At 42.1% G+C, this 11,208-nt stretch overlaps 1 pseudogene; it reads right to left on the bottom strand.

Moving 5' to 3' along the window:
• Positions 1-3,798: 3,798 nt before the first annotated feature.
• LOC107277592 (eukaryotic translation initiation factor 5B-like) lies at positions 3,799-9,755 on the bottom strand (annotated as a pseudogene).
• Positions 9,756-11,208: the final 1,453 nt, after the last annotated feature.

The raw sequence follows: 11,208 nt of genomic DNA, 5'->3' as shown, positions 1-11,208 counted from the left end.
CGGCAGATGCGGGGTCAAACGTTGGAGCCGGGAATTTACCCTCGCCGGAGGAGGCCGCTGCCGCCGCCCCGCCTGAGAGGCCGCCACCGTCGCGAGAGAGGAGAGGGGAGAGAGAGTTGAAGAGAGGGAGATGGGGAGAGAGAGAGAGGAGGAAGGAGGGGGGGGGGGGCTAAGAATGACATGTGGGCCTCACCTTTTTTATTAATTTGTGTGTGGCACTGACATGTGGGTCCCACGAGGTTTATTATTTTTCTAGAACGAACTGCCACCTAAGTGACATGTCAATGGCACATCTGATGAAGACCAAGTCAAATTAGCCACGTAGACGCCACGTCAGCCAAAACCGCTATCCAAACCACTGAGGGACCCCATCTACACTGGTTTTGACAGTTGAGGGACCAGTTGTATCTGGTTTGGCGGTTGAAGGACGAAAACTGGATTCATCGACAAGTTAAGGGACCTCAGATGAACTTATTCCTTTAATATATGACGTCGTTGACTTTTAAAACAATGTTTGAACATTCGTTTTATTCAAAAATAAATAGTGTAAATATGCTAAAGTATAAAATAATAAAACATATCACAATAAAATAAATGATATTTATATTTTTTCAATAACACGAACAGGCTAACGTCGTGACAAAAGGTCAAAGGGTTTCATCTATTAGAAAACAGGGGGGGTAATATTTATAGATTTCTTTTACATTTTTCATGTCAAATTTAAACTTGCACGTATTTTATCGAAATTGTTGTCAAATTTCTAAGAGGTTCCCGTCGGCGGGAGCTAAAGTTCATTGTTTGGTTGATTCCGAGTCATGAATTCATCAGCTGAACAAGACTCGGAGATTTTCTGTTCAGGTTTCAGAATAGTCTTCTGCAACTAATGTGTAGGGTAGCAATTCCACCAGCGTGTTACCCTTCTGCACCAAACAGTTTATTGTGTTTGCATTGCCAACATGAATCAGACAGCCTCTGTTTTTTCCTTATCACGTTGCCATTTACAGCATCTTGAGCAGATTACCATACTGAATATTAACAGCAGTGGCCAGTGGGTCATCAGAATAATTGTTTTGGTGTTCCCCATATCATGTAAACACATCGTCTGAAGACATTGAGAAGAACAACTAAACCATCAACAAGGGCCGTGATATTTACTGAAAGAACAGAATTAATGACTGAAGATCTTTTCTGTGTACTCTACAATACAGAACGACCTAAATCATAATATGAGTACTTTGGCACGTCATGAGACCCCTTTAAAGAGATGCTTCTTTATCTGTTATTTCTTATGTTTGGTCGCTGGATACCTTGATCTTGTTGAGGTAGTTCCGTCAGCCACAAAATCACATTCATCGCATGGCTCCTCATCAGCTAGAATGATCAGCTTTAAACTTGTAGCTCGCCTCATGATCAACCTTGCAAATCTCATGTACTTTTTTTTATCTGGTTCAATGCCATAAATCTGTAGGTCCTCCAAATTATTGTGTTTGTAGTCTAAATCTTCCCAGGGCATACTCCTCTTCTCTGAGAAAAGGAGTAGCCTCCTCTTGGTTTCATCTTCAACTCTTCATCAAAGTAGCATGAATGCTTCTGGACCTATAATCAACCACACCACAGCTAGCTTATGTCAGGAAATGAAGTATATGATAACCTATTTGGACAATAAATTAAAAGAACATAGTATCCATTTTGTGAACTAGATTGCCCAATTAAAATATTTTTATATCGTACGTCCCAAACTAAAAAGACATGGATGCATCATATAAGAAGACCGCATTACCCAATACCAGATAATGTATATGTAGAGGAGAGGTTTTACGGTGTTTGCATTCCAAAAATAGTAAAAATCCAACGGTTCTTAATAAAAGGTACTATCTAAAAGGTATTTAAGTATTCACATAGGTACTTAGGTAGAGAGGGTAAATAGATAATTTTGCTAGGAGATGAAAAGGGATAGAATTGTCTTTACTGTTAGCTGTAGGTACATAGGCATCGTGTCGGTAGTTTATCTCTATCTCTAATTTTGTTTTACGCTATTTGCATAGTTTCTCTTATATTTACAATTTGTTCATAACAAACATGATCGGTTAAAATATCACCGGATGTTTGCATGGTTGTTTGAAGATTTATATTTTATCCAAACAACGTGAAATCTTGATAAAATATCACTTCTTGAAAAACCATAATTAATAAACTGAAATAAGAAAAATATCACTTCTTTAAAAACCATAATTAATAAACTGAAATAAGAATATTTTTGTGTTGGACGGCAAGACCGTTTTTAATCCTCAATAAAGCCATCTTGCCATCTTTCCGCACATAAATACGGAAACAACCCCCTAATTAAGGCCTATTTTATCGGCTGCTATTTGCATGCATACAATGGTTGAGAAGATTTACATTGTTTGCTGTGCTATCCGACCTCGCATGGCAGCTCTCCGCGCTCAGCAAGCTCGTCCTTGCCATCCTTCTCGGCGCCGGCAAACAAGTAAAACCCGCAAATCAAATATTCGATTAGTCATATACAACTTGTCTCTCATGGTGCATTCGCGTACATCTACCTTGGTATTAGTTGGTTCAATCCATGGCTGGATATCCTAAGTGCCACGATGACGATGACATTATACAGCGCGTGATTCCGTCGGTGATCAAACATGCCTGGTGATATGACGAAGTAGAGCGATTTAGCTTTGTGTCAAGTGTAATCTGATCCAATTCCAATCAATGCCTACTTTTTACTAGCTAATTACTCCACCGCCATCGGTTACAATAATTTTATTCCGTACCTTACCCCTCTCTCGATCAACGGTCCACAGAACTCTACCTCTCAATACCTCTACGTACCTCGTAAACACTATAAAACTTCTCTATGTAGAGAGAACAAAACTGGGTCTCAAATTGGAACTCTTCAGACGCAATATAATTTCGAATGATCGATGGCTGAACATAGAAACCTATATGAAATTTCTATGTCTGAACATAGAGGACGGTGGTTGCTACTGCTTGCTGCGTGTCTTCCAGCTTGTGCAGGATGGGTACCAGGACGTCGTCAGCCTCAGGTAACGAGCTTAACATAACCTCATCTGCAATTTCCTGTGACAATATTCAGATAAGTGAATACAATCAAAATTCAAAAAAATAATGTTATTTTTTAACGTGAATAAAATTTATACATTTTTAAATTGAATTAAAAAAAGAAAACATATTTTTAGGATGCTTCGTCCCTTATAAATATTTATATATTTTCTTTTTTTTTAATAAAACGAGTGATCAAAGTTTAAAGGTGATAGTATGTGGCGCCAAGTATTCAAAGATGAAGGGAGTATAAATTGATCTGCCATTTCGCTCCGCTTTATCCCCGTCACCAACACCAGCCTACCACCCGTTGGTGCCCCCGCGGCTCCGGTGATGCTGCTGCCGCCGCCTCCTCGTCCGCCACTTCCCAACCATCCCTCTTCAGCCTACGAATCCCTCCGCCTCCCTCTCCGGCCCTCCCCAGCACCCCATGCCCGAACCCTAACCCAACAGCTTTGTCACGGAGCGGAGTGGTCGTGTGCGTGTTCGTGAATTAGCCTTCTTGGACCTATCCTAAACCGAAGCCACCTCGCTAAGCTCGCTCCTCCCCTCACCGGTCCGTGAAAAGTACAGAGGAACAATTGGAAAACTACAAGGACATGGGATCGGCTATTCTGGCGGCGGCATTGAAAAACAGCCAACAATAGTACATACAGTACTTGCTTCTCAACAGAACTGGTACCATAAACATGTTTTCAGCGTAGAATGGATAAACTTAAAACATTTAAGGAGCAATCATGGGTCATCCAGATTAAGATTGCAAGTAGACATGGCCATACTTCGTCTCATACATACTTCTTCCAAAGTTTAATCGCAAGGGCGCACTGTGTTCTGCAAGTACAACTAAACACAACCGTAAACACAATGGGAGCTCATGTAGCATTCGCACAAGACTAAAGGTGTTCCATGCCAAATCGTCAACACCTTACCAACGTTACATGTAGTTATGTGAAATAACAAAGATATTGCTGGCGTAACCCTCACGGTATCTTGAACATGCTCTTCAGTGCTCGTAAAACAGCCCAGTCTTTCGTTGTCAGGTCATGCTACACAAATCGAAATTACAGATCAGTGGCAAGTTATAGCAGCACACAGGTAAAACAAAATTAATGATACAACATAAGCTACCAACTTACCCGATGATGTTCTTTAAGAACATCAATCGACTCCTTTGTTATGTAGCTAACAAGCTCATCATCAAGTCCAAATGTTCTACCAAAACTATTGTTTGCCTCGTCTTGGTTGCTCCCTACAATCTGTTCCGATACTTAAGACAATACTCTAGCATTTCTTCAAACACGTATTAGTTGCTTTCAAACATAGATGTCACCATACCTTTATCGCAACCTTCTCTCCCTCTCTTGCCACATCAACTTGCTTATGGCTATTCTGGATTGAAGCAATTTTCCCAATGCGGATGAAGCCTTTGGAAGGGATGCAAAGAGGGGTTCCGACCTGGAATAAAGGAAACAATCAAATAGTTTTTATAGTGAGATTGATGGAAATCAAGCTACTTCATACCAAAAAAATCTGGATGACAACTTCTAAACAAATCCACAACTACTGCGCTTCATGTGAAAGACATGAGCAAACATTACCCACTGAACTGCATGCAGGTAACACTTCAAATCTACTGAAAGAAAAAAAAATGGGAAACAAACATTTTCGCAATCAGCTGCAAGTAAATACCTTGGCTACTCCATACAGCATGTCGACACCTAGAACAATTGGGCCTTTTCTGTTGAATACGCAGTCTGGAATGATCTTCAGAACACAGGGGAATACAACTTCTTCAGTTTTCTCATTTCTTGGGAAAATGTATTTTCTGAATTGCTCGAATAAATGATCGATTACATCTGCAAGAATGATCTTCACACCATCTTGACTGGCCAATTTTTGGGCATCAGGAGATACTTTTACGTTGAAAGCCAAAATAGTAGCATATTGTGTCTTCTTTCTGACCATAAATCTGGCCTTCATGACATCTTTCCGAAGGACTGGCCCAAGCCTGAAGTCACAGACAGGTATGTTCATAGCAGGGCTCTTCAGAAATTCAGTTATAGCTTTCAATGATCCAAGGGAAGAAGCTTGCACATAAACACCCTCCTTGCTCTTGTCAATCCAGTTCGATGATGTAGCAATATCTGACAATACATTGTTCACTACATCTTGCTGATCATCACCAGGCCGTACAACATAGAGACAAGTACCTGCAATCGAATACTCTAGCCCCTAAAAGTACATGTTCATTAGTTTATTCATATAGAGTTCTGAAACATGCAAGATGGAATTGAGTCTCACCGGTGCAGATATTGTTATGCCTCGAGCACACTTGATCTCCTTATGATGTTGGTATGGGCTCTGAGACATTAATAATAGAAGTACATCAGTTACATGGTTCAGATAACACAAGGTAACCAAGCCATCCGCATATTTAGTAGATGAGGAATCTTCAGTATTTGCCTATCTGGTAAACCAGCCAAACTAGTTAAGAGTTGATGATGATGAGATTTATTATCCTATTCACTACTGGGTCGCTGACTTCAATATATGTACGTAGCAATCTAAGAATAAAACCAGAACTAATATCACTCATAAATCATAATCAGTAATACAATGTTATCTGATCTCAAAGTAGAAACACAGTTAAAAGTAAAAAAAGAGATGTGCTTCTATACTTCTAAAAAAAAAAGGTTGCACGAAAATCAAAGCACATAAGTGGCTGAGATTAAAAGAGAGATTAACACTCTAATCCTCATTAGCGAGGGGTATTTTCGTCCATGGAATTTTGAGCCCCGGTCCAACTCTGCAGCGATACCAAATTACCAATGGCGACGCCGATTCCTCCACGACTACGACCGCTAGTCCGGGATGTTCTCTCCTTGGGTAGCGCCGCTCCTCAGCCTCGCAAGCACCGCCCGCGCTTCCCTTGCCTCGCCACCTCCCCTCCCTCTTCCTCCCCTCGTTGCCCGGCTTCCTCTTGCAAACAGCGCCGCCGCTCCGCCCTCTTCTTCCTCTCGACGCGCGGTGCAACACGACGCTCCATTTTGTCCATCTCACAGCCAGTAGTCATAAAACAAGTATCTGCATGCCATTATGTCAACCCCGTTCATTTACAACTCACCACCATCACAAGTCACATCGAACTTGCCGTTGCAGATTGCAGACAGACAAATATCAAACAAGCCAAAGCACGAAGGGCACAAGCTTATTTTGTGTTATTTCTTATGTTTAAACTTTGGTTCAATCGAATTGCGACTTGGCCTTAAATGAGGTATAGATCATGGCACTGGAGAAGCTGCTGCAGCTGTCGCTGGGGTGGCCTGACTACTGCCGGCACGGCGGCATGCTCAATGTGGCAGTGGCGGCGGCACGAGGTGGTGGCCCTTGATGAGGACGTCGACGTTGCTATATATAGTCCTCGTGCTCGAGGCTGATCATGTTGAGCATGGCGGCGACGATCTTCATTGTGGGGCAGCATATTATTCACTGGAGCTCCCGCTCATCGTGTTGCGAGCGAACTACCGACTCAAATCACCGCAAATCCATCGATCCATTGATGGGATCTAGTTAGGGTGGTCTAGCAGGGCAGGGAGGGGAAGCGGGTGGCGCTTACGTTGCAGAGGAAACCAGCGGGCAGTGGCGTTGCCTGACGAGGAGAGAACGATATCATTGTGGGCTGAAATTTCTATGGACGAAAATACCCCTCACTAATGAGGATTAAACTGTTAACCCACTTTTAATCACAGCCACTGATGTGCTTCGATTTTTGTGCAACTTTTTTTTAAGAACTAATATCACTCATAAATCATAATCAGTAATACAATGTTATCTGATCTCAAAGTAGAAACACAGTTAAAAGTAAAAAAAATAAAAAGATAATTATATGCTGCGAGTGCAAAGGAACAGATGAATAAGTCATACTAGAATAAAAGATATACTACTGCCAAAACATAACATACAACTTCCACTATTCCGATTAGGAGTTTTTCGTCTTTAACATGAGAAAGGGACTATAGTTTATTCCAATGAATCAAAGGGTTAATTAAGCATACGAAGTTCAGAACCTCGGTGACACACCTTAACTTGAAGTTCTTTCATCTTATTGGGTGTTAACAAAGCCCTGATATGAGTCTTAATGGGCCCCTACAAAGAATAAAATGTTTCAAGCATCAAAAACACAATAGACATTTCACAAACAATTGGAAAAGGGAGTGAAATAGCTCAGACCTGTGAGCCACACATAATTATTTGATCTCTTAGATGAAGAACACCACTAGACAACACAACATCAATGGTAGTGCCATGACCTTCAATGAACTTAACATCCAGAATGGTACACTGAAATAAAAACAAGATAAAAGTATTTCACAACAATGATTGCAAATTTTAGCTGAAAACATAAGGTAAGAAGGTAAGATTAGGTATTTAGCTCCATGTTACCTCAATTTTGTCCCGTATGGTAAGCCGTTCATTCATCTTTTGTGCCCTATCTGATAACAAGAGCAACAAATCTGAAATGCCTTCACAACTGGGGAAGGGAATTGCGTATGTGTCAGGGAAGGCATGCATAATATTAATGTAATTGGCAGAAATCAAAATTTATACACAGCAGTCTAGGGATGTATTATACCTGATTGAACTGGTAGGCACAATGTTCTTAAATTTGTCATCCTTGTCCTTGTTGATGTAGTATAGACCAGAAACAATGCCTTGAGCATTGAGTTGGCTCACAATCTATAGGGGCATAGTCATGGAGATATCAAGTTGGCATACCAGAAAAGTGGAATAAACAAAATCTAAAGAATTGTGCTCACATACATCAGACAATCTCTTCTCAAATCCCATCCTAACAGATTCACTTTGAAGTGCAAGAGCCTTCTCGAAAGATGCATTTGGATATTGTTTCCAGCCATCGATATTATCAACCTTCAGAAAGAAGGGGCAAGAATATTGAAACTTGAGAAGGAGGAACTCAGGACAATAAGCAAGTTAGTGCAGGTTTAGGAGCATATTTTTCATGAATGCAAATCAAACCTTATTTAAAGCAATGATGAAATCAATCTTATGCTTCTTCAGAAGATCCAATGACTCTAATGTCTGCATTTGAAGCCCAAGGATAACATCAACCACCAGGATAGCAATATCACAGAGGCGAGAACCTATACAACGAAAGTTCCTGAAGGTCTCATGACCAGGAGTATCAATTAACAGCAATCCTGGAATATGAAAGAACTGCATCAGCTTTCAACTCCTTGATTCTCTCTCTGATGTTTTCCATGGGAAAAAATGTTACTCCGAACTGTTGGGTGATCCCCCCAGCTTCTGATTCTGGTACATTGGTGCGCAAAATACAATCCAACAGTTTAGTCTTCCCAGTACCACTGTGGCCAAGAAAGCAGCAGACTGGTGAGCGGAGGCCCATATCTTTCCTAGCCTGTTCCACTTTAGCAGGATGAGCTAAACCTCTGGTACCCATATCGTTTTTATCACTGGCCTCCACGCCTTCCACTTCACACTTGTTTTCTACAGTCAGAAATTTACTTCCACCATCATCAAAGAACAGATCATCCCACTCATATTGATCTTCGTTGGCAAGTATTGCTCCTTTGGTCAGCTGATCAATTTCACTTTTCTCCTTGGTATTCACATCCGACAACTTGGGTACCTTTTCAGCACTGGAACATTCTTTGATCTTATCATTGTTAAGTCTGTGGAATCGATCATTGCTGCTGGATTGCACTCTATTCTTTTCCTTAGCGGCCTCAGAATTATACATTGGTCTCTTCTTCCTCTCATGATTACTACTGCTGATAAGAACATGATTGTTGCCAACTGAATCTCCGCTCTGATCAAGCAAACCATGCCCCTTCTGATTTCCAGGCCTCTTCACCTCCACCTCCGATGCTTCCACTGCCGCCTTCCTCTCCTTCCTCCTCCAACCATTGGCTCTTTCAGCTTGCATTTCGACATTCTCCCGATGGAAATTACCATCCTCCGACAGACACGAAGGAGCCAACGCTGGCGACGAAACGCCCGATGTGGGCGAAACGCCCGATGGGTCTTGCTTACCCAAATCCACCGCGTCGGGCCGGGCAGCCCTCCCGCTCTTCTCCTTCCTCGGATTCCTTCCCGCGACATCCACCGAACGGGCGCCGGTGGCCGCAGCAGCATCCCTCGCAATCCGATGCCCCGCTTCGTCGTGGCCATCGCCGCGGATGTCATCCTTGGGTGGCGGCCAAGTGAGGCTCAGATTGTGGCCTTGGGTGTGCGTGCCATCTTCTCTTCCCTTGTTATCGTTCTCCGTGAAGACCATCACCACCTGCGGCGTGTACGAGAGCACGGCATCCAGACCGAACGCAGAGCGAACCCTGCCCGAGTCCTCCTCGTACGGCGCCTCCCTCCCGCTCGTCCCCTTCCTCCTCCATTTGCTCCCTGCCGCACCCACCGCGCGTGCCGCGGCGCAGCCGGGGATGACGGTGGTTGCCGCAGGAGCCCCCGTACTCCCATCCTCCGCAACCCCGTCCTCTCGGCCGGCGTCTCTGCGGCTGGGCGGCACCCGCGGGACGCCCTGACGGTGGCCTCCTCCGGCGCCGGCGTTCGCGTTCGTCGTGCGGGCCATCGCCGGGGAGGGGAATTTTGAGGGAGGGTTTTGGCTTGGGGTTTTGGACGAACACCTTGAGAGGAGAAGCGTGAGTGGTTAGCGTGGTAAAGAAGAAGGGAAGGGAGGCGTGTCTTCTTGTCTTTTTCCACGAACACTTTGGGAATGACCCAGAAAAAGGTTGCTAATTCGAAATAAGTGCTCGCTGGGTAGGAGAATAGGAGATTGAATCGCAGCGATGAAATAAAAAAGGGAATAGCAGCGATGAAAAAAAAAAGGGAATAAGTTCACTTTAGTTCCCTCAATTTGTCTTCGAGTCTAAAATTCATCCGCCTAGTTCAACATGAGCGCCGGCCAGCGGGTGTGGCTAATGGGCGATCGATCGCCGATCCCCATCCCCCTATATGCTCTCTCCCCTCTTCCTCCTCCACTTCTTCTCTTCCTACTACACCATAAATTTAAAAAAATATATATATAAAACAAAATTGAAAAAAATATGTATAGAAATACTATATATAAAAAAAAATAAATTTAAATCTAAATTTGAAATGGGTACATAAACTTTTGAATTAGGCTGCCATCGGAGGGCTTGCTTGGGCCTTTTCTTTTCAGCCGAAGTCCAGCCGAAGCCCATCGTTTGGCTTATAAGGCTGTGGCTTTTCAGCCAAAATTGTGGGTCCAGCACTACATGCATATTTGTCCGTGGAAACTAATCATGTGACCTTTCCTTCTGCATCCCTAATTCCTAAACCCATTATAAGTGTATGCTACTATCAATTGAGAGCTACAATTATGTAAGCCACAGAAGATCCTGCTTCCAGCAATAAGCCAATCCATGGAAATTCTTTGGCTGAAATAGGAAGTTCTAGTTTGGCCGATAAGCCAAATCACTTGCTTTCGGATGGCAACCTTATAAACTTTGGGTTTATAAAATAATATTTGAATTCAAATTTAAATTTGAATCGGTATGTAAACTTTTGACTTATAAACTTTGGGTCTATACACTAATATTTGAATTCAAATTTAAATTTGAATCGAGTATGTAAACTTTTGATTTATAAACTTTAGGTCTATAAACTTTAGGTGTATAAACTTTAGATGTATAGAAATACTATATTAAAAAATATTTGAATTCAAATTTAAATTTAAATCGGATATAATTCAAATTCAAATTTGAATCGGGTATGTAAACTTTTGACTTATAAACTTTGGGTCTATAAACTTTAGGTCTATAAACTTTAGATGTATAGAAATACTATATATAAAAAATTTGAATTCAAATTCAAATTTGAATCGGGTATATAAACTTTTGACTTGTAAACTTTGGGTCTCTAAACTTTAGGTGTATAAACTTTAGATTTGTAAACGTGAGGTGTACAAACTTTAGGTGTATAAATATACTAAAATAGAAAAATAATGCGGTGCCAAAAAAGAAAACCAGGTGGAAGGAGGAGGGAGAGGGATCTGTTACCTGATCGCTAGGGGTGATCGATCGCCCCTTAGCAATCTCACCCGCCAGCCGGCCGCTGGAT

The sequence above is a fragment of the Oryza sativa genome, chromosome 1 (genome assembly GCF_034140825.1).
Source record: "Oryza sativa Japonica Group chromosome 1, ASM3414082v1".
NCBI classification, from domain to species: Eukaryota; Viridiplantae; Streptophyta; class Magnoliopsida; order Poales; family Poaceae; genus Oryza; species Oryza sativa.
The sequence above is the reverse complement of the archived record's forward strand: the minus strand, read 5'-3'. Positions and strand labels throughout refer to the sequence as shown.